This window comes from Amblyomma americanum, chromosome 10 (assembly GCF_052857255.1).
Source record: "Amblyomma americanum isolate KBUSLIRL-KWMA chromosome 10, ASM5285725v1, whole genome shotgun sequence".
In the NCBI taxonomy this organism is placed as follows: Eukaryota; Metazoa; Arthropoda; class Arachnida; order Ixodida; family Ixodidae; genus Amblyomma; species Amblyomma americanum.
Genome location: NC_135506.1, coordinates 18512348 through 18536108, shown reverse-complemented (window position 1 = coordinate 18536108; position 23761 = coordinate 18512348). Strand labels below are relative to the sequence as shown.

Sequence of the window (23761 nt, the reverse complement as noted above, 5' to 3'; positions counted from 1 at the left end):
CGTATGTGTCTGCCGCGTTGTTTCTTGGGGCCATAGGCGGAAACAATGAGACTCGGTGCTTGGAAGGAGGAGGCGGGGAATGATACACGTGTGCGAAGCCGGCCCTCTCGCCTGCTTCTGTGTTACGCACGCGTCTGAGTGTCACACGCCCTCGAAGCTGCGTGCACGGACGTCGGGCAGTATGTAAACAGCTGGCCGCGAGTCACAGTTGTCTGCGTCGTGCGATGCTGTTGCAGTGCACGATAATCCCGCTGTCAAAATCTTATCAACGGGCCGTGCTGTTGTGAACGTACTATTAATACCTTGTTATGTTTTTAAGCGTGTGTCAGTCTACGTTATAGGTATATAACGCTCTGGTTCATACTGCCTTCTTCGCAACATTGATGAACGTATGTGCCCTTCAAGGCTAGGCATGAACGGCGGTCCACTCCTAACATCACTAGTTCGAAAGGGGGGGGAGGGGGGGGGACGCAGGATTTAAGTGCGCCCGCTTGTTCTCGACACCAAGTATAAGGTATGCGTTCGCTAGAGCTCTTGCAAAAAGGTGTAAAACAGGCGCACCCTATAACCACGCCTAGAAAAGCACAATCGTACGCGAGGGCACACGAACGCTGCCCGCAAGTCTGCAAAGGTCAGATTCCAGGCGAAAGCTACAGGGTACTTTAAAAAGTATTCCACGTCCGTACTCTATATAAAGAGAAACCAAGCATAACGCCTTTTCACACTTGTAGGCTTCAATGGGCGCACTTTCGGAAGAGCCAATCGAACTGCTGAAGCAGAGGAGTTCTCGTAACACCCTTTCTGGTGTTCAAGAAAACGTTTTCTGAACACGAGCATGACGACTATATATAGCCTTCATTTGCCACCATGAAACCATCCACGAAAATGGTATGGCTAAACACGCATGTCCTTGTGTGTACTAATCTGCCGTATTCCAATTTCCAGAACAACAAAATATGCAGGAATGAAATTTGACATTGTCATAATTTTGCGCGCAGATACCGTTCACTCCAAACGACCCTGGAAGAAGCACGCATGCGACGCCATGCACAGTATGGGCACCATGCAGACTATATAGTGAGCTGTGGGTGGCCCTCTGTATTTTTAAGTCATGTGAACCAATTGGAGGGGAAATTTATCGACAATTTTGGAAAATGATAGTTCTGGTAGGAGCAACAATATGCAGATTGCTTTTTTTTAATTTGAGATCTTCACGGAAAATGTTAGGAAGGAGGTAGAGATCTCCGTACATATCTCAAGAAGAATGATACATCTTTCCTTATATTCTATATTTGTGACAATTCACCTGCTTTTTTGTTTTTCTTCGCTGCAGTTATGAGATATCTGTATTGTGCATTGTGGCTCGTCCGGCCTGCTGTATCTTAATAATAATAATAATAATTGGTTTTTGGGGAAAGGAAATGGCGCAGTATCTGTCTCATATATCGTTGGACACCTGAACCGCGCCGTAAAGGAAGGGACAAGGGAGGGAGTGAAAGAAGAAAGGAAGAAGGAGGTGCCGTAGTGGAGGGCTCCGGAATAATTTCTGCCACCTGGGGATCTTTAACGTGCACTGACATCGCACAGCACACGGGCGCCTTAGCGTTTTTCCTCCATAAAAACGCAGCCGCCGCGGTCGGGTTCGAACCCGGGAACTCCGGATCAGTAGTCGAGCGTCCTAACCACTGAGTCATCGCGGCGGGTTGCTGTATCTTCTCATAACCTGTCTGGCGACAATGAAGTGACTGCAAAGAGAATTCTTTACAAAACTGCACCTTCTATTCGACTGAAAAATTTACAGGACGAAACAGTTACGCCTCCGTCAGCCTTCAACGCGAAATTATCATTTTCAGCCGTTGCAACAGCACATAGAGTAACTTTGACAGTGGCTGCTATCGGAGTCTTCTTTCGGCGGTTAATTAATTTATCACTGCGACATCGTAGGCGGGATCTTCGCCTCAGTTGTGAGGCGAGATCGCTACAGGAACGAGTCAGGCGATGAAGTTAAACCCGCGAAAGCTGCTAACCCGCTTGGCAACTGCTGACCCAAAAGCGAAAGACTCAATGTAAAACTCACTCCTTCTGACTCACACATCCGCGAAGCACGCTTTGAGCCGAATAAAAAAAAAGGCACAAAACGGGAAAGGGGCAAAGCAAGACAAACTTCCGTGGATGCACGACTGTGCGTACCACGCTCGTTCGGTCACCGCGTTGGCGTTAATGCAAAAACCCACTCGCCCCCGCGCAAGGCGTCCGCGCCAACAGCGAAGCAGCAGCGACCGCACAAAGCAGGTGGCGTCTCGAAGATACCACGCAGCTGAGCGACCGTGGGCAGCGCAAACTCTCGGCTGGCATCTTAAACAGAAAACACCGAGGAAACGAATACACGAGAAGAACACACAAATGAACAAGAAAATATTTCCGAGAAAAGGGGGCTTATTGTGGACTCGTGTTCCTGCACACACACGCAGCACCGTGTATACTTCTCTGGGAGGCCCCAGAGACAACAAAAGAAGGCTCCTTCTTAGCGGTGGGTCACGAGGTCTCCGCGCACACTTTTCGCGCGGAAAGCGGGTCAGACGCGCCAGGAGTCCGCGGCGGCGCCTGTTGTCTCAAACAGGTGGGAAGAATCTGTGCTGCTGCTGTTGCCGCTGCTGCCGCACGAGGCGCGGTCGAGCTCGTCGCGGCCGCGGGGTCAGCGCTGACGAGTCCTCGTTGTGGTCTCGCGTTGACGCAGTGTGCTACTACAGGTCTCGGGGACGGTGCGACGACAGCCGTCTGTTTAGCACTGAGCTGGACAAACGAATAAAGTGTGTGAAACAAGCGGATTCTTAAGGCATGTTACGATACACTCTAAACACGAATACGCCCTAATTGCACCCGCCGCAGTAGCCCAGTGGTTAGAGCGCTCGGCTACTGATCCGGAGTGCCCGGACTCGAACCCGACCGCGGCGACTGCGTTTGTATGGAGGAAAATCGCTAAGGCGCCCGTGTGCTGTGCGATGTCAGTGCACGTTAAAGATCACCAGGTGGTCGAAATTATTCCGGAGCTCTCCACTACACCACCTCTCTCTTCCTTTCTTCTTTCACTCCTTCCTTTATCCCTTCCCTTACGCCGCGGTTCAGGTGTCCGCCGATATGTGAGAAAGATACTGCGCCACTTCCTTTCGCTGGAAACCCAAGAACTTCTTTCTGCAAACAAGTGATAATAATTAACAATTGGTTCTTGGGGAAAGGAAATGGCGCAGTATCTGTCTCATATCTCGTTGGACACCTGAACCGCGCCGTAAGGGAAGGGATAAAGGAGGGAGTGAAAGAAGAAAGGAAGAGAGGTGCCGTAGTGGAGGGCTCCGGAATAATTTCGACCACCTGGGGATCTTTAACGTGCACTGACATCGCACAGCACACGGGCTCCTTAGCGTTTTTCCCCCATAAAAACGCAGCAGCCGCGGTTGGGTTCTTGAGCCGAATTGAAATCGCGAGGGTGGTTTTTAAACCTCTGCTGTTAGCGAATGACAGCCAGCAACACACAACCTTCCTGGGCTCCTCCACCACGGCGGAGTTGATGGGGATCCGGCTCGGGCTGGACCTGCTGCTCACCCTCGGCCCTCCGCCGCCCAGGAGTGCTCTGCTGTGCGACTCCCGCGCCGCCCTCAGCCTCCTGCAATCTAACGGCCGCGGTACCCCACTAGTGCGGGAAATTCGCTCGCGCAGAGGGGATGTGCCGTGCGTGCACAGTGGGTGCCCTGTCACTGCGGCATCACCGGCAACGAAGAAGCTGACGACCTCGCGACCGCTTCACATCAACTACCTGCCAGCGATCTGCCCCTTGCGCTGGAGGACTGTGCGTGCGGCCATCCACGACCATCTCCGAAAGCAGCACCCCGACCCACGCATCGCAGGAGGTGATCGCATCGACAGTATTACCGGCTGTCGCGCACTTACACGGTCACAACGTGCTATGATCCTCCGCGCGCGCATTGGCTGCGTGTGGCCCGGGGAACGACGGGTGCGTCACGGAATCGCGACGAATAATGTGTGTGACGGATGCGGTGCAGTGGAAACACTAGAACACCTGCTCCTTCACTGTGCCGCGTTCGCCGATGCTCGTCACGATATGCTCGCGGCCTATAGGGCGCAGGGCATACTACCAGACTCCATCAATACGCTATTGTGGCCGCAGGGCAGTGCGCGCACTCGTGAGCGAACTTTGATGAGCCCCTGTGCATTCCTCGAACACACGGGCTTGACGTCCCGTCTGTTCTCCGTCAGGTAGTTACACGCAGTGTGTGTGTGTGTGTGTGTGTGTTTGTGTGTGTGTGTGTGTGTGCGCGTGTGTTTTAATTCCTCGAACATGAACTAATCACGCGCACAAAGTGGACACATTTCTTATTCTGTAAATAGTTTGTACATATTACTTCTCCCTCCATCCTCTCTTCCTGTCCCCTCACCTCTTTCATTTTATTTCTCCATTCTGCCTGCTATCCTTTATTTCTGCTGCCCCAGCTCAGGTGCTTCAGTATCGATGGCAGATGCCGGGGCTAGCAAAAATCTTTTCCTTCCTTTTTACTATTATTTTAATAGAAAAACCACTACCACCACCACCATTTCCTTTCCCCCCAAGCCAATTTCCTATTTCCATGTCGAGATCTGCGAGCTACTGCGCCCTTTCCTTTCGTTAAAAACGCTTCCTTTACTCAAAACGCATGCTTTCGTTTTCCTCCAGCAAGCTTAAGTGCCCTCAAGCCCTGCGTCAAGACCGTGCTCAACCTTATGGAGTCTTCATGAACCTCGGGTTCACCTCTATATTCCTGGCATTACGAAGAAATCTGGTGTATCACTGCCCGCTCTCAAACAACTGACATTGAATCACCTGCATTCTTACCACAGTCACCGCATACATGTTTACACAGATGGATCAGTTCACTCGACCAGCTCTGCGGGGTAGGTGGTGATACCGGCCAGATCCATCTTCATGAAAGTGAAGACGACCTATCCAACATCTTCAACTGGTGCGGAACTCGCAGCCTTACGGGCTGCAGTAGAGTTCATCAGTCAAGAACCTCCACATGACTGGACGGTTTTCACCGACTCTAAAGCAGCCCTTCAAGCCCTGCAAGCTGCGCTACGCCGCGGGTCGCAGGAACAACTTGTTGCTGAGATCCGTCTACTGTACCACGGCACCGTATCCAAAGGTCATGACATCATTTTTCAATGGCTGCCAGGACACTGTGGTATTGACGGTAATCACCAGGCCGATGCGGCTGCGCGTTCTGCTCACAACGACGGACTTCCAGTGAGGATCCCAATATCGAGACCTGACGCTGCGTGTGGGCTTCGCCCTTTGGCCTTGAAGCTCACACTTTCAGCGTGGAGCACGGGAGAGTTTTGCAACCTCCGCCTCAAGGCACTGGACCCTGGGCTGCCCCTTCGTATTCCACATAACTTAACCCGTCGCGAAGCAACATTGTTATGCCGTATATGGATCGGTGTTGCTTTTACCAACCACTATGCTTTTCGGGTGGGGATGGCCGACAGTCCTGCCTAGCGACACTGCTGTAGGCGCATGATGAGGATTTCTCGCACGTGTTTTCGCATTTCAGTGCTTAAGGAAAGGGCCGAAAAGCCGGCTTCATATCCATTCATATTAATAGATGTGGGTGCCGCAGTGATCGCAAGGCAGAGGAATATTTTATTTCGTTTGGGGGCTTACACGAGCGAAAACATTATCTACTGACCCCATTCATGTCAGTGACTTGGACTGAAGCGCACGGCTGAAAACAGTTCGGAGAGCATATGTGCAAGCCTCAAATGCCTTCTCCCAGTACACTCATACGTGCACGGGTATGATTTCAGCCAGTTGTGTTTCTTTTAGTAAACTTTCAGAAAGTTTTTAAAGGCAGTTTGGGTAAATGTACTGCTACTTATACTAGTTAGTTTTTTAAAGCAAAGGTTGAAAAATTATGGTCAGAAATGAAGTGTATGCTGAAATTTAATGTTTAAAGTCACACAGGGATCTTTTTTCTTTTAGAGAAAAAATAGTTTTGAGGAAATAAGTTGCGAAGAGAAACTCTCACATCTCGGTGTACACCTAAAGCGCACCACTGCGTAAATGATGACGAGGAATAATAAATGAAATTGTTTTTTTTTTGGAGAAAGGAAATGGCGCAGTATCTGTCTCACAAATCGGCGGACACCTGAACCGCGCCGTATGGGAAGGGATAAAGAAGAAAGTGAAAGGAGAAAGGAAGAAAGAGGTGCCGTAGCGGAGGGCTCCGGAATAATTTCGACCACCTTGGGATCTTTAACGTGACTCCGGGTTCGAACCCGACCGCGGCGGCTGCGTTTCGATGCAGGCGAAACGCTAAGGCGCCCGTGTGCTGTGCGATGTCAGTGCACGTTGAAGATCCCCAGGTATGAATAATAATAATTGGTTTTGGGGTAAAGGAAATGGCGCAGTATCTGTCTCATATATCGTTGGACGCCTGAACCGCGCCATAAGGGAAGGGTAAAAAAGGGAGTGAAAGAAGAAAGGAAGAACGAGGTGCCGTAGTGGAGGGCTCCGGAATAATTTCCACCACCTGGGGATCTTTAACGTGCACTGACATCGCACAGCACACGGGCACGATAGCGTTTTTCCTCCATACAATACCTTCCTAAAAGTATTGCATTTTTTCACTTGTAGCTGACGGCTATGAAGTGCGTTCAATGCAGTCCATTGCCTTGGTTTTTACAGTGGCACACTGCCTACCTAGCGGGAGTAGTTACTCTTTTCTTGACGGCTACTCATACCCAGATTTACTGGACAATCAAATTTTTAAACAGGAAATTGTTTATGAACGCAATTTTTTATGTATCTAACGATTCCACGATAACTATCATTGTATCCGCAGATCTCCCCTCAGCAGGATTGCATTTTTTGCTATTTCAAAAACGTTCCCCATTGGTTTTCTATTGTCATCTTAACTAGTCGATTCGAGCGATGGACAAGCTTTAAAAGCTTTTGATACGCATCGAAAGAATGGTTGCCTAAAGCCTTTCCATAGCAATACCTTAAATATTCCACAGTTGCCTGATAATAAGAGTGATATCCACGAATCTTGGAATTGTTAGCTAGGTAAATTATCACAAATACACAGATGTATTAGGTGAACTTGAATATCTTCTACTCTTCAGCAAGGGTTATATATACTATAGTAGAGGTGGTGGTAACAACTTTATTCTGAAGCAAAAAAACAAAAGCAGTTCTCCAAGGGTGGGCTTCTACTTTTCCAAGAGTCCATGGAACCGGGCCTCACGGGGGGCTCTGTCCACTAGCCATGTGTGGCCAACTGATTGAGCAACTCGCAGAGCGGTCTCCCATGAGGAGAGATATGTTTGGGTATGGGGGGTACAGCCTTGGGTTGGGTGCTTTCCCACGGGTAGTGTACGTGGGTGCCCTTGGCTTCCTCACATGTTGGGCAGAGTGGGAGGGTCAAGGTACAGTGGTAGCGATGAAGGAGGTAGGGTGAGGCGTAGCAGTTTGTCTGCAGTTGCCGCCAGGGCGCACTGCATTTTGGAGCAGTGGGCTAGGAAAGTTTTCAGATACCTGTACATAAGGAATATTGACACGAAAAGAAGAAAGCGAACTATAAAATTGACAAGCAAATATCTGGACAGCAGTAGGGGGGCAAATCAGCAATTATCGGTTAAGAAAAAGGTTAAAAACAAACATAGAGAGCCCTGTGGAAAACAGGGATGCTGACGAATTCGGCACTGGGAACATACAGGATTCTTAAGCAGGAAGTTGCCAAAGAAAATATCTGTGATAATTTTAGGGGAAGCTCTTCGTTGTTTGAGGCCAGGACGGGAGTTTTGCGGACTAAGACATATAGAGTCAGGTACCACGAGATAGACACGTTGTGCGTTGCGTGCGTAGAGGAGGAGGAAACGGCTGAACACTTGATACTTTTCTGTACCCTACAGTGGAAAGCAGCGGGGAAAGTAGATTTTAAGTGGGTAGAAGTAACCAAGCAAAGTTTATCCGATTGGTGGCTAGAATCAAGAGAAGAGTAAAATTGCATTAGTCATGGCTAGGTGGCTTGAGCCACCACCCGATTTAAAGGGTTCAGCCATCATTCATCCAAGCGGCTGTTTTTGTAATAAGTGGTGATTTAGAGGTATGTGAGCACAACCCGCGAGGTTTCCTGCGTGGGTTTCGGTGTCCGACCTTCCGGGGCCAGGAGAGGGTGTCGGGTCTACCTCTGTGCTGTTTGGTGTAATATTCAGCTCGGGCCTACGTCTGCCCCTATTTCGCACGAGGTTAACATTCATGGGCTAGCGCAATTGTCAGCGTCATAAATCAGCTGACATGCATATGAACTGATACATCTACGTTACTATAGTTTGATAAAAGTTAAGAGAAACAGCGGATTTTTCCCATCAAGGGACCCACATTTCAGCCAAAGGCGTCGGCCGATACTCATTCCCCCTGCTAGCCACAGTAGCGGGACAATGCAGAGAAGGGCCAACCCCCTTGCATCTGCCACTCCCTGTATTCTTAAGCTAGCAGGTTCATGAAAATCTGCCGACGCCATTGGCTGGAATGGGGGTCCCGTGATGGGAGAAAGCCGCTTTTTTTCTACATTTTTATACGACTATAGACATCTTCATCATTAACGCATGTAATTAATCGCAAACATCCGGTGTGTTAGCAGCTGATCTTAGTGACCATCTGCCATTTAATTTTAATTATCAATCGCTGAGTCGTCCGTGCTAAACGCGCGAAATTTTGTTTTCTATGCATATCCAAGACAAAAACTACACATATTATATAAGTTTTGTCACAAATAGAAACAAGTAGACTGAAATCGTACGTAATAGCCAACTCATGCAGACGAGGTACTTTTATTTCTTCTTTTAAGCATATATACCCTGAAATTCTGGACAAAAATATTTTTCAACATGAAATGGCTTATGAACGTATTTTGTAATGTGTCGTACGATTGCACTACAAACAATCAATATAACCGCAGACCTCCCCTCGGTAGGCTTGGATATTTTTCCTATTAACGTATTTACTATCGTCAAAAACTTTCCTCGGTGGTTTTCTATGGCAGCTTTTTTCTACTCGATGTGAGCGATTGAAAAACTTAAAAAAGATTTTACTACGCTTCGGAAGAATGGGCCATTGCCTTCAATATTTTCGTAGCAGTACCTGATATTATTCCGGTATACAAAATTTTTGTCCAAAATGCAGGACATGGGCGTATATAGAATGTTTCCCATACATGAAAATGGTGCAATCTTCAAAGGCGCGTAAGCCATGTATAATTAGGGAATGCCTAAAGGCAAAATTAAAAATATACTTTTTAAGCCATTCCTAAAACGAAGAACATCGACGAACCGGGAAGCAATGAAATAATGAAGCACAATGTTACACTTTGAAAATAAGCATAATCTTTATGAAATAACTGTAGATTACGCGCGCCTTTCCGGTTTTCAGTTAGCTGATGCATTTAATTGTTTTGTATCCGCTGCACACAGCGCTTACTCCAGCCAATGTCTGAAGAGTATTTGCGCAACCACCTTTTCAAAAGCCCCCGTTACACCTAGTAAAATTAAGTCGGTCCTACAAAATTATTAAGAGTAAAAGCAATGACATTAACGATCTCCAAACTATGCCGGCAAATTATGCATCTCACAAAACTGATCCAGTATTAGAACACATATTAAACACGACGTTTTCCTCTGGAACCTTCCCAAATGTGTTACAGACTGCCGAGGTTGTAGCAGTTTTTGAGGGCGGCGAAAAGAGAGAGAAAACTATTTTTTCAGTGAAATTCGAACTTTTAACCTTCAAGGCGAGGAGTCGGCCAGGATTCTTTGGGACCTGGCGGCTGCCTGGGGTTAATTCATTGCTTTCTGCTTACATGGGTCCGAGCTGAGCATCAGAACCTCCCACGTTTCTTCATTTCTAATGGTCCCTGAATTGTTTTCTAAGTTTCTGCATCATAACCGTATCATGCGGGTCATGTTTGCGTGTCGCTTGCAAAGTTCGCATTTCCCGTCACATTGTCCAGAGTACCGATTGCTTAATGTGTGCGGATTCGGGTATGCGCCCGTCTGCAACCGACTCCAATATGCTTTTTCTGTTTGCTGAGCTTGCGATCAGCTTCTGTGTATAGCTTCCGGCTTAGTCTATAGTGCTGAACTATATCCTTGTACCCTATCAGCCTGTCTTTGTCCCAATTGTGTGTGGTGTGTGTGATGGGGGATGGGAGCCAGCTTGGAAAGTGAGACCTCGAGCCAGGGCGGTGAAAAATTCTCTTCTAGACATCAACCCACATACATTTTTTTCCTTTTTTTTACAAATTGTTTTAAAAATTATACAAGTTCGTGCTACTAGCTTCACTGAAAAGCCCAAAAATATTTCAGGTTCGCATTTTTGGCTTTGTAAAACAAAAACACACCGAAACAACCTTATTAGCTTGGAAGCAAAATATGGAAGCGAAAACCTTCTCTACGCTATGTAAAGCAGTCTTCGGGTAGACAACATAACGATCTTGAACGACCTTCAGCCCAACCAAGGATAGCCGTGCATGACCATATGTGGTAACAGTTATGGTGTCGAAATCTTGACCCCTGTCCTTTATTGACCTCTGACCTTGAGTTAACCTTTGAAATTAGAGTACGTTCGGGTATACCTTTGATCTTAAGAACATCCGATGGGGTGATGTGAAGCCACGTGATGACATCCGATGGGGGTGTCGTAAGACCATGTGAAACCATGTCAGAGCCACGTTGTCTTGTGGGTATATGAAGAACGGCTGTCGCGAGCCTGTAGCGGAGCTGCCATGGACGAGCCTCAGACGCTTAGCAAGCGTGCTTGCTTTTCGCTGAATTCCAGGGTTAGCCAAGTTAAGGCACTGCAAACTTTTTGCCCTTTTTTAGGAAAACTCGATTAACCTTGATTTTGCGTATATTTCTCAAGAGATTTTTATTCCATAATTCACCAATTTATTGCTCAAATCTGAAAACCGATTTTCACAGGTAACTTCCTGCACCTTATTGGAGCGTGTTTAGAGCACCACCATTAACTAGTGGCAAAAAGCAATGTTTCATCCCGCATAAAACCCAGTGATTGAGGCGTGCCGGAAGGCAGTTATCTGGGACCCACGCTGTTTAATCTCTACATTAACGCAGTGAACGTTGAGAGTAACGCACAATTTTTCATCTGTGCAGGTGACGTGAGCGTATTTCTTGCGGCGCAAACAATCTGTGAATTTGGAAAATAAGCTAACGAATCTTTGCATAAATTCGTCGCATGGAGTGCAACGCTTTTAAAAAGTAACGCAACAAAAACTAAAGGCCTTTTTCTTGTCATACAAAAAAATAAGCCCCTGAACTCTATATACATGATTATGTTTGGTTAAATATGCACTGAAATAGCTTCCTCAGTAAAGTGTCTAGGAGTGACACTGCATTGTAACATGTCATGAGATTTGCACATCGATGACCCTGTCAAGGAGCTTACCAAATCAGACGCGCTTCTTAATACCACTTAATATCAGACTTTTATAAACGTTCTTTTCCTGCCAAACCTTTCCTACTGTCACCTGGTGTGGGGCACAAAGCATTATCAAACATAAATAGGCCACAAGAATGCAGACAAAGGCCTTCCGTATTATTGCAAACGTTCCATTTCATTGTTCATGCCTGGCCTCTCCTTATAGCTGAAAATAGCAGCAGTAACTGAACTTGTTAAATCAGCGCTGTCAAGAACCGAAGAATTCGCGTCTCTATTAATAATAATAATAATTGGTTTTGGGAGGAAAGGAAATGGCGCTGTATCTGTCTCATATATCGTTGGACACCTGAACCGCGCCGTAAGGGAAGGGATAAAGGAGGGAGTGAAAGCAGAAAGGAAGAGAGAGGTGCCGTAGTGGAGGGCTCCGGAATAATTTCGATCACCTGGGGATCTTTAACGTGCACTGACATCGCACAGCACACGGGCGCCTTAGCGTTTTTCCTCCATAAAAACGCAGCCGCCGCGGTCGGGTTCGAACCCGGGAACTCCGGATCAGTAGTCGAGCGCCCTAACCACTGAGCCACCGCGGCGGGGCAACGCGTCTCTATTAGTGCGAAAGCACTTTTCGCCGCACTCCGCGGGTTTCAGTGGTGTGCGTCTGTATATGTGTGCGAAACCTCTGAGTAACAAATGTAACTTGCTAAGTGGGTCAGTGGACACCTCAGTCACGCCGTGAGCGGCGGTGGCGTCCATCTACAAATTGAAGCATTTATGCGCCTTTCCTTTTCTCAAAACCAGCGGAAAGTTTTGGACTCCGTTGATTATGAGTGAAGGAAAGGCGCATAACTGTCTCCCTGGGTCAGTGGGCACATAAGTCGCGCTTTGAGATACGTGGCGGTGCTGTCCACCTGCAGAAAACCGTGCTGTCATACAATATTTCGTGCTTAGCAATGCTAAACCACCAGCCATTTTTTAATGCGAAAGATTACCAGCTCCTTTACAAGGAAAGCTGGCGGCGTGTGTGTCTGTACTAACAGATGGTACGGAAAATCCCAGCGAGGACAATAAAATTAGGTTGACGTCATCGAGCGGCCGTATGACGCACACAGCAAGCCGAGCACCGCCACTTCAGGCAATCGTAAACGTGTCCTTGGTCTATATATTCTCGCCACTGGCCGACCTCAATGTGGCGCCAGTTTCTCTGGCATTCATACCAAAATTTTGACGCAACCATTTGTCGCACAGCGTTCCGAATGCTTTCATACACCATCTCGTTGCATATAGCTTCATTATTCAGTAAAGCTGGAGGCTGGCTTGCGACGGGGATTCGAACCGAGGGCATATGCACCTTCTCTTGTATGCCTCCCTAGAATTTCGCATCAAAATTGTAATGCAACCTTTGGTCGCACAGCGTTGCGGGTGGTGTCATACGCGTGCGTGAGGGTGTTTGTGGGGGGGGGGTGTCAATGCACACAGGGGCAGTAATGCTTTCGCACTGCCACACGTAGTCTTATGTGTCTCTGTAGATGTTTTTTTCTTGAATTTATTAACTTGCAACCTTAAAGTAACGTAGGGCACTTGAGATTACTTGCGTTATTTGTTTTTATTTTTTATTCCTTCGTAATTCTTAACAGTTTTCTTTATTTTCGACTTTTACTTTCTAATGACACAACTGCTCATTAGCATACTTCGTAAATCAACGCATATACAAGGTTCACCTTTGTTCGCCAAGAATCAACGCCGTTTAAGACGCTTAAAAATACCAATTAGCATGCGTGACATACAAAATGCGATAGACGCCCTGAGACCGGGAAAATCTCCGGGCCCGGACAGATTGGACACGGCTTTCTATAATGGTTTTAAGAGTCAAGTTGCGCAGGCGTTACATCGAATTTTGATGGCAAAGAGAGATAACCCACACAATTTCCTTTAAGTGAAGTCGTACCGGCCACTTAGACACGCCAATGTGGATTACAATGTTTTCATGAGGTTCCTAGCGAAGCGTTTACAATCATTAGTTAAAGATATTGTAGAGCCGCGCTAAAGTTGTGGCATATGGAGGAAGCATCTTTACAAATATCAACGTAGCTAGGAGCATTTTGGAATACTGCGGTGCATTAGGTGATCGCATTGCAACGCTGGAACTAATTCTCGAAAAGCTTTCGATCGGGCCAGCCACGAAATCCTTTTTTTCCTTACTGGATCACGCCAATGTGGACTCAGCTTCTTATTAGAGAGTTCAAATGGCCTATGCAAGTTGTACTGCTAGAATAATCGTAAACAAAGAAGTCACAGAAATTTTTAGGTGAGGATGTCTGTCCGGCAAGGATGTCCTCTTTCTGCTTTATTATTGCAAAGACATTATACGACTCATCAGCCAGAAAATCTGGCGTTCCATCTCGAAGAAACGAACCAAAATCCCACGTGACCTCATGACGTAATTGGCAGTACTTGCATCATCAGGAAAAAAAATTAAAATAAAATTTACACCGAAGTGGGTTTAGAAGCCAGGCCGGCGCGAACAGAGCAGCTTCACTGTCCACTTCATTAGAGCATCACCGCTGCCCAACACATTGCTCTAAACTCCCACTCTCTCGAGCTGGGTTTGGGTACCATCGTCTTTATCAACTTCCGTTCGGCACGAGTCGATCAGCTTACACTGCGCAAGAGTAGTTAGTACCCCATCGCCGCAGCCGAACAGCCCGCGTGCATGCTTTCGCATTCGCATCACGTAAGTAGTCTTAAGTGCCCTCTGCAAGTTTTGTTTGCCATCTACATGGAGCTATTTTGTTCAAAATTCATTCAGAATTAAGGGGTCCAAGGATTTAGACTTAAGCAAAGTGAAGTAAATATACTGTCGTACGCAGACGAAAAAGTCGCTTTCTGTCATGATAAAGGAAGTGTTTCCGGATCCATAAAAGATGTTACTCGATTTTGTGAGCAGACTGCCAGCGAAGTCAACTGGGACAAATCTTTAGGACTCTAGCATGGAGTTTGGAGCAACGCAACAACACTTTCTGAAAATATGTTGTAATCTGATGCACCTGCGAGACGTTAATGAGAAAGACAGCAGCGCACCGCAATGCGTCATCCAGCCAGTAAAGAAAGAGGAAGGAAAGAAACACTTAGCAGTAATGCAAGGGAGAAAAGCAGCTGGTGAGGATCAGGTAACAGCAGATCTGTTGAAGGAAGGAGGGGAGATTGCGCTAGAAAAACTCTACCCTGTATACGGAATGCCTGATGCCTAGGGCGTACCAGAAGCTTCTAAGAACGCTAAGCTCATCTTAATCCATCAAAAAGGAGACGTCCAGGACTTGGAAAATTACAGACCGATCACCCTACTGTAAGTTGCCTATAAGGTATTTGCTAAGGTAATCGCTAATAGAGTTAGGGCAACCTTGGACTTCAATCAACCAAATGATCAGGCAGGCTTTCGTAAGGGATTCTCGACGCCAGACCATATGCACACTATTAGTCAGGTGGTAGAGAATTGAGCAGACTATAAGCAACCCCTATATATAGCCTTCATTAATTTAGAATGAGTTATATAGGCAGAACAGTACTCTGGGTCTCAAATTTAAAATGCACAAAACCAAAGTAATGCTCAGCAGTCTCAGAAGGGAAGAGCAGTTTACAATTGGTAACGAGGTTCTGGAAGGGGTAAGGTAGTGACCGCAGGTGGGGATAACGAGAGTGAAGTAACGAAAAGAATAAGAATGGGATGGAGCACATTCTGAAGGTATTCTCAGATCATCAATGGCAGTTTACCAGTACCTCTCAAGTGAAGAGCATACAACAGCTCTGTCTTACCTGCACTCGCCCGCTGAGGCTAACGAAAAGGGTTCAGATTAATTTAAGGACAACGCAGTGAGCTGTTGAAAGAAAATCGATGTGTGTAACGTTAAGAGACAGAAAAATTGCAGAGCGGGTCAGGGATCAAACACGGGTTAGTGGCATCCTAGTCGAAATCAACAGGAAGAAATGTGCTTGGGCAGGAGATGTAATGCAGTGGCAAGATAACCGATGGTCGTTAGGGTAAGAAACTGGAGTTCAAGGGAAAGGAAGCCTGGCAGAGAGTTAGGTGGACGGAGGAGATTAAGATTATGCGGAGACAGGATAACCGCAGCTGCCACAGGACAGGGTTAATTGGAGAAAAATATGGGAGAGGCCTTTGTTCTTCAGCGGGCGCAATGAGATTGATGATGGTGATATCTTCGAGGTACCTTAGAGTACCGCTTGAACACTACAAGGACCCGAGAGATTACTGGAGTGATATGTGTGTGAGCATGTGCGCTCGAGGACAATGAAGTGTGGTGGCCTTGTTTTGTCAATGTTTGCGCGTTCAACGGTATGAAATTTGTTCATTGCTGCAAAAGTGCGATTTGTTTTGGAAGCCCTATCGATATCAAGACTTAGCGTGCAGAAAAAGCAAAGAGTGCTCTCGGTTGTTGTGTGGGCCAATGTAGAAGCTTGGGGACAACAGTCTTAAAAGCAACGCTAGTGTGTACGTCTATTCTCTGCGGCCTGGTCCTTTTTCGCGCTGTTTTAAGAATGATTTTGTGTGGGCTTCGGTGCGGGGGAGAGAACCAGTCAAACTAGTTTATAATTTGTTTCGCTCAGTAAAATGTGGAGGGCTCGGTTTTCCACGTTTAATTTTGTGACAAATAGTGTCCAGGACTATGTCCTTAAGAAATGAAAGTGATTCTTTCCTTTTGACGGTTCTTCAAGTTGTACTGTGTCATGACTTGCCCGATTTTTCGGTGTTGTCTAGAACCGTCAAACACAGATGGCTGAACGGATTTTTGCGCGAAGTTGTAGTGCCTTTCAATATATAAAAGGTCAGGTTCGCAACGAAATACATAATTTTTTTAGACCTGAAAACAACTCAAAAAAGCCCTGCTTGATATTATGATAATGTTTCCTGTTTATCCTTCATTATACTGTGAAAGGGAATGTAATGACCCATTAAAAAGAGTAAAAAGTGCGTCTGTCCGATCGTCACCAAAAAGTGCCGTCTTCCTTTCAGATAGCGGCACATTGTCTGTTAAACCATGGTTAAGAGAAAAAGGCTTGTTTATCCTATAGTCGGTTGACTGCCTAAAATGCCGTAAACCGCAAACCACATATTCCTCGACTGCTCGGACGCAGTACTTGTCTGGGACATCTTTCAGCGGACTTAAAAAAAAAAATGACTGCCTGTTACGCCTTATCGTATAATGTTTGTAGCTGTCAGCAATGAAGGGAGTGTACCGTACGACTTATTCACACCACTCTGCCTCCACAGTGTATGGAAAACGAGAGTGGTTGTAAGGCACGCTGATGTGTATGTTTACTCAGCAAGGGAGTATTTCATAGAATCGTGGCTTATCAAAAAGAACCTCGTGCACCTCCAGACTGCAGAAGCTACGTGTTCCTCGGGAACCTTTTTCCTAAGAACCATCTATTTAAAATGGGAATTCATAACGAACTGCACAGACAAAAAAAATTAGCCTGGACTAGGGTTCGAGCCACCAGCCTCGCCCTCAGACCGTGCATCTTGCACTTCCTCGCCCTCTCCTCACCATGTCTTCTCTCCCACACCCTCACCTCACCATGCTTTTCCTCCCTCACTCTCGTCCTCACGAATTTTCTTGCGTCCTTCCTCACTCACCTTAACCTCACCGAGTGAAATCCTCATTCGGAGAGGGTGAGGACGCCCTCGTGAGGATGCCACCTCTGCGCACGACCTGTCACGGCCAGGGTGTTCTTGCAGCTTGCGAATAACTCCTGGTAGGCGTACTGTTGTCTACCGCTCTTCGGTAACGCGTACACTGCGTCATGGGTCACCCGTGGATTACATCGTGTACACATGCTGTGCGCTAACGAATACCGAGTCATGCGATGAAGCCGCCGCGTTGGCTCAGTGCATGTGGTGCTCGGCTGCTGGCCCGAGAGACGCGGATTCGATCCTGGCCGCGGCAGTCGCATTTCGATGGCGGTGAGACGGTACTGTACGATGTGTGTGAACGTTAAAGCACGGCCGGTCTCGAGGGGAGTGGGCGCTTTTCTTCTTACGGCCTTCGCAATGGGGTCTGTTTCAGCCTCCCGCCGCACCTCGGTGGGGTCGCCACTGCCCCACCGCTCCGCCACTGCGACCGCCGTTCACGCGGAAGGAGAACGCGTGCTCACTTCCAGTTCGGCTCGCGTCAGTGCTAACCGTCAACTGTTGGAAGTTTAGCACTAGGTGCCCACGGGAAAACCACAAACGAGGCAGTACAGGGGGATATGGGCTGGACAACGTTCGAAGCACGGGAAGCTCAGAGTAAAGTACTATACGAAGAACGCCTGAGGAAATTGGATGATAACAGGTGGGCAGCTAAGGTATTTAAATACCTGTACAGAAAGAGCGTTGACACCCAGTGGCGGAAACGAACTAGAAAGCTGGTCAGTAAGTTTTCCAGAGACGAGGAAGGAGAAAGAAAGAGCATTAAACGAGAGGTTTAAAACGTCGAAGCTAAAAATTGGATAGATTCAATGGAAAAGAAGCATAGTGTAGAACTATATCGATGCTGGAAAAGGCATATCAGGAAGGAAACGTTTTATGATAACTCAAGAGGCAGTGCCCTCCCCTTTGAAGCTAGGTCAGGATGTCTTATAACGCGCAGCTACAGAAAGGAATTTAACGAAGAAGATGACACATGTGCTGTGTGTGGTAAATCTGTAGAAACAATAGAGCACGTCATCCTAAAATGTGATGGTATCCATCCCGATGTCGATACAGGCACAGTGACTCTTCGTGAGGCCTTAGGGTTTAGAGATAACAATAGTCATGTAAATAAGTCTGCGGTGGAAATCAGCAAAAAGCGATTGGAGGATTGGTGGCACAAAAGCAGAGAGGTGACATAAGCTTTAAAGTGTAGGAAGACGTATATTAAGGAAAATGGCGAATTTTATTAACAACTTACAGCAGAGTAAACAAAAATAAAGGGAAAAAAAACTGAGCACAGTGGCAACAATCACTGCCCCGTTTCAAAGGGGACGCTCCTACCTTCCATCCATCCCATCCGCAACAGGTGAACGAAAGGCACACTAGGTTTTCAATGGACGCCCGACAGTGAAGAGCACGCATGAAAACTCTTCCCTACCCGCCGCGGTGGCTCAGTGGTTAGGGCGCTCGACTACTGATCCGGAGTTCCCGGGTTCGAACCCGACCGCGGCGGCTGCGTTTTTATGGAGGAAAAACGCTAAGGCACCCGTGTGTTGTGCGATGTCAGTGCACGTTAAAGATCCCCCGGTGGTCGAAATTATTCCGGAGCCCTCCACTACGGCGCCTATTACTTCCTTTCTTCTTTCACTCCCTCTCTTACCCCTTCCCTTACGGCGCGGTTCAGGTGTCCAGCGATATATGAGCCAGATACTGCGCCATTTCCTTCCCCCCCCCCAAAAAAAAAAACAACCCTCTTTATCCCCCGGCGGCAAGCGAGCTGCGGCGCGCACCAGTGGTGGCAGCGCAGCCACAGCGGGACGCAGCCGCTCCTGGCCCCTTAATTCACAGCGGCCTGAGGTTTTTTTGACCAAGACTGTACAGTTTCGAACATGGCAAAATCATTTGCGAAAAACTGCGATAATTTTCCAGCCTTCTAATCAATCACTCCTGGCGTGCATGCGAGAGGCGGGCTGAGTAGAAGTTTCTAATGCCGCGTGTCGGCGGTGATGAACAAGAATGCTGAGGGTGGCACTGCAGTTGTTCCATTCGGTGGATCAAACTGCTTTTGTCAGCCGCTTGGGTCGCTGCAAACGCGAGAACACACTCTGCGCGATTAGATACCCGCGTTTGGCTCACAACATTCATTGCCTAGCTTCTCTCGGCGTAGCCCGGATAGCTGACGCACGGCACGTGCGCCTTCGACCGAGCGCGGAGGCTCACGCCAATAAGCGCCTGAAGGTGGCGCGGAAAAGTACAAAGAGTACTACCCAAAACTGCCTGCTCTTCTCGCTAGGCAGTGTGTTATGGCGCTGCAATCGGCACCGCAAACATCAGCGCAAGTTCCCCATAGATAGCCGAATGGATCCGGATAGCGTTGGAACTTGGCGACGCGTCTGCGATAGCTTGCTCGAATGTGGTTCTGCTTCTTGATGCGGCCGTTTAAAAGCGACCGAAAATAAAAAGAACGCAACAACGTTTTCTAGCGCGACTAGTTAACGCCGACTTGCGCGACGCGATACGGTTATGTATGCCAGTGCTGAACTGTTGCGAATTTAACACCAAGGGCTTGCGACAACATTGCGAAGGCAAAGTGGGACTTATCAAAGCGGTGCGTGCTCAGTGGTGGGATCGTAGAATGACGCATCAAGCTGAGGCAGGCGGCAAAATGCTCTCCACACACAGTTCATGTTATTTTAAAAGTGTTAGCGAAACTTGGGCAGACTGAAATTCTCGGTGAAACTTGGGGACTGCTCCTCAACATATGACTGCCAGTGCAGTCGACATGAAAGACGGAGCACGCGAACGCACGCCGATGCGAGCTAATCGCGTGCCTTCTGCTGATCTAACAATTGAAGGCTTCTGTGAAGTTATGAAGGGAAGCGGCTTTTCAATCTTTCGAAAACAGCGTTTTACCGTTTCTCATACACCTTCACATTTCTTCATCAATTTCCACCAGTGCAGGGTAGCAAACCGGTATCCTTTCCTTTCACGGCTAACTTTCCCGCCATTCCTTACCTAGCTGTCTCTTATCGGGGGATGCTGGAACCCATTGGTAGGTACGAAGATTAGTCCACTGCGGTACCAGGCAGAGCAATGCTTCTAATTCTTTCTTGAACAGACGATCGGGTCAGGGCGTGCCTTTCACTTCTAGTTCAGCAGTAGTTACGTGATCACCCCACAGCTACACATGACTGCGTGCTGCATATCGCTGTTTGCACCTGTGCCTTCACGAGTGGCGCAAGAAATCTGCTGGGGTAAATTATCTCTACGGTACCTTCGTATGTGCGTTAAACGCAGTTCCAACGCTAACAAAAGCTCTGGTATCGCAAAACTCGCGGATTTATCAGTGCGCGCTGCAGAACTGAGCGACTGCCACCGATGTCAGTGCACGTTAAAGATCCCCAGGGGGTCTAAATTATTCCGGAGCCCTCCACTAAGGCACCTCTTTTTTCCTTTCTTCTTTCACTCCCTCCTTTATCCCTTCCCTTACGGCGCGGTTCAGGTGTCCAAAGATATATGAGACAGATACTGCGCCATTTTCCTTTCCCCAAGAACCAATTATTATTATTATTCACCGCACCCACCGTTCTTGCTGCCGCGGACGAAGCTTTGGGAAGGCTCCGTCCCCGCAAGCCGAGTTCATCGTTTGAAGGAGCGACGCCGGCAACACCGCACTTCGATGACAAGCTGGCAGCAGTGGCACTTCGACAGGAGTTACGCGATTACCGAGGAGATCTGCCATGTTTGGGGATGGACAAGCGAACAGCTGGAGCGAACACAACGTTGTCAGGCTGCGGTGATCGCTGGGCCTTTTGATTTCTGTCGGGCTATAACTTGACGGTAATTGCAAGGCCTCAGCTAACACGGGGTTTCAGATGATGTCACAGTTCGACGGGAGAAGCAGGAAGGGTTTCATTAGTTCGTTCAAACAAGGTCAGTTTCGAACGTCGTCAAGAATAACTCGGAAAACGACACCCGAGCATCATTGAACGGGCGAGCCCAGCCGCCGCCGCCATTGCCCGGTATAGGCTTAGGCCAGGTCTCGCCAATTCTCGCCCGCCGTGCCGGCAAGAAGCGGGTGGTCTTATCTGCACTGTTATACTTAGGTTTTTAGGCTCTCGCCCTATCGCGCTCGACTTTTTTTTTAGGCTGGCGCATGCAAGTGCAACGTCACCTTTTCATCGCGGTAGGCAAGACGACAACGGAACATGGTTTTCGATCACCGAAACCGCTTTCACTTAGCTGGCTGTCCTGGAACGTTACCACCATATAAAGAGAGCAGAAACAATGAAATAAAGCACGTTGCGGATATCTGCTTCGTCCCACGAATTGCCCTTTGCCTCCTCTAGTAGTCGAAAACTCTTTTCTAGCTGAACGATCACTTTCCTTAAAGGGACACTGAGGAGAACTCTATCATTTTTTTTTGTTAGCAAAATCTGACAGTTCGCCATTTTATGGCTTTGTTGCCGCTTGTCCGGGCGCGAAAGATGCATTTATGTCAAAGAAATTTGGATTCGAAGTTGAAAAAGTTTTTCCCGCCCCTCTGATTCAAACTCAGGAAACTCTTATGACGCCACGGCAACTCTTATGACGTCACAAAACGGAGTGACGTGAATCGTGACGTAGACGCAGACTCCGTGATTTCTGACGGCTAGCGGTGCTGTGCGCAACCTACCTTTGCAAGCCTCAGAGATTCGTGACTTCCATGAAGTAAGGAAAATTCCTCCAAGGTGGCGCCTCTTGTCAAAGGAAGTCATCAGGCTTGTACTTGCGAGATTGGCCTGTGGCGGCGATACCTGTATTTTGGTTCTTGCTATTTTCTACATTACAAGAGCTTTGTTTTCAGGAAGAGTGGCGTTTTTGTGATCAGGAGCTGCTATTCTATGGATACAAGCCAACTTCAATTTCTCCTCAGTGTCCCTTTAAAGGGTGCACCGAAGCTTGGTAGCCAAGGCGCAAGCTATGCAATTTTTTTTTCGGCCTTCTCGCAGAAATTGGAGCAGAGCACTTTACTCGAGTACGTTAATCTCAAGAGGAAGAAAGAACTTTGCCGTGACGCAGCTCCAAGCGCGAAGTATATCCTCCGCCGGAGTCACCAAGCAATCACCTTCGCATTAATCCCGAGTCCACAACTATAGCTGGAATCTCGCATTCAGTATGGCGCCGAGTCGCAGTTTCTACGATTTCTAGGATGAACATGTGGTGGCCTGGCGACGTCATGGGTAGTGTGACGTCTTTGTTCCACGATTTTACTTCCAAAATCGGCCACTACGAGCACACCAATCGGCCCGCGAATTAAAAAAAAACACGGTTTTTAAAAGTTCATAATAAATTGCCAGCTCAGTTCTGAAGACTCATACTTGGTTTGAATGCTTCTTAGCATCATTTCTAAGCATTGAAAACATTTACAAGTGACATTTTATTCGTTGCATAGTCCCTTTAACGCTGTCGCCTTAAAGGTGGAAAAGTTATATAGGAGATTACTCGTACAGTGCCGTCACAGATGAATTACTAGGGTAGCTTAATAGTCACATGTAAACAAAATCAGCTCAGTCATAGTTGAGATGCACCGTCAGGCACCTCACCGTGTCCCGCAGATCAGCGATTTCGGCCTGCATTCGCCGAATGGTGCTGGACGACCTTGCTCTGGATGGCGCTCGTCTCCGTGAGCGTGAGTGGCCTGCCCTGCGTTGCTCATTGTCACCGCCGAACACAGGCTTTCGCTCGTTCACGGTGTCTGTGGCCTCAATGGGGAGACCCCGCAGCGCCGCGAAGCCTTAGGCCCAGCGTCCGTAGGAGCGGAGAGCTAAAAAACATGTCCGCTCGCCGAAGAATCCCGGAAGAGTTTAATAGAGTTCCATTAGCGTACCAATCTTTCAGTACGGCCACAACGTGCAATGATCCTCCGCGCGCGCATTGGCTGCGTGTGGCCCGTCGAACGACGGGAGCGTCACGGAATCGCGACGAGTAATGTGTGTGACGGATGCGGTGCAGTGGAAACACTAGAACACCTGCTCCTTCACTGTGCCGCGTTCGCCGATGCTCGTCGCGATATGCTTGCGGCCTATAGGGCGCAGGGCATACTACCAGACTCCATCAAGGTGCTATTGTGGCCGCAGGGCAGTGCGCGCACTCGTGAACGAACTGTGGTGAGCCTCTGTGCATTCCTCGAACACACGGGCTTGACGTCCCGTCTGTTCTCCGTCAGGTAGTTACACGCAGTGACCGAACGCTCCGCGAGTTCTACCTTGAACGATTAATAACTGGACGCCCCACTCCAGTTGTAGCCAACACAGTGCTGTGCGCGTGTTTTAATTCCTCGAACATGAACTAATCACGCGCACAACCTGGACACATTTCTTATTGTGTAAATAGTTTGTACATATTGCTTCTCCCCCTATCCTCTCTTCCTGTCCCCTCACCTCTTTCATTGCATTTCTCCATTCTGCCTGCTATCCTTTATTTCCGCTGCCCCAGCTCAGGTGCTTCAGTATCGATGGCAGATTCCGGGGCTAGCAAAAATCTTTTCCTTCCTTTTTACTATTATTTTAATGAAAAAAAACCAC

The 23761-nt window shown here is 47.8% G+C and overlaps 1 protein-coding gene across 2 annotated transcripts in view; it reads right to left on the bottom strand.

The window, feature by feature from the left end:
- Positions 1-21239, bottom strand: part of LOC144107596 (ras-like GTP-binding protein RHO) — a 45086-nt gene extending 23847 nt beyond the window's left edge. Inside the window, exon 1 of one of the 2 annotated variants that reach the window (XM_077640688.1) lies at positions 20780-21239. The gene's annotated coding sequence lies outside the window, so the exon portion shown is untranslated. The remainder of the gene's footprint in view (positions 1-20779) is intronic. The other variant, XM_077640690.1, reaches the window with a different exon arrangement.
- Positions 21240-23761: the final 2522 nt, after the last annotated feature.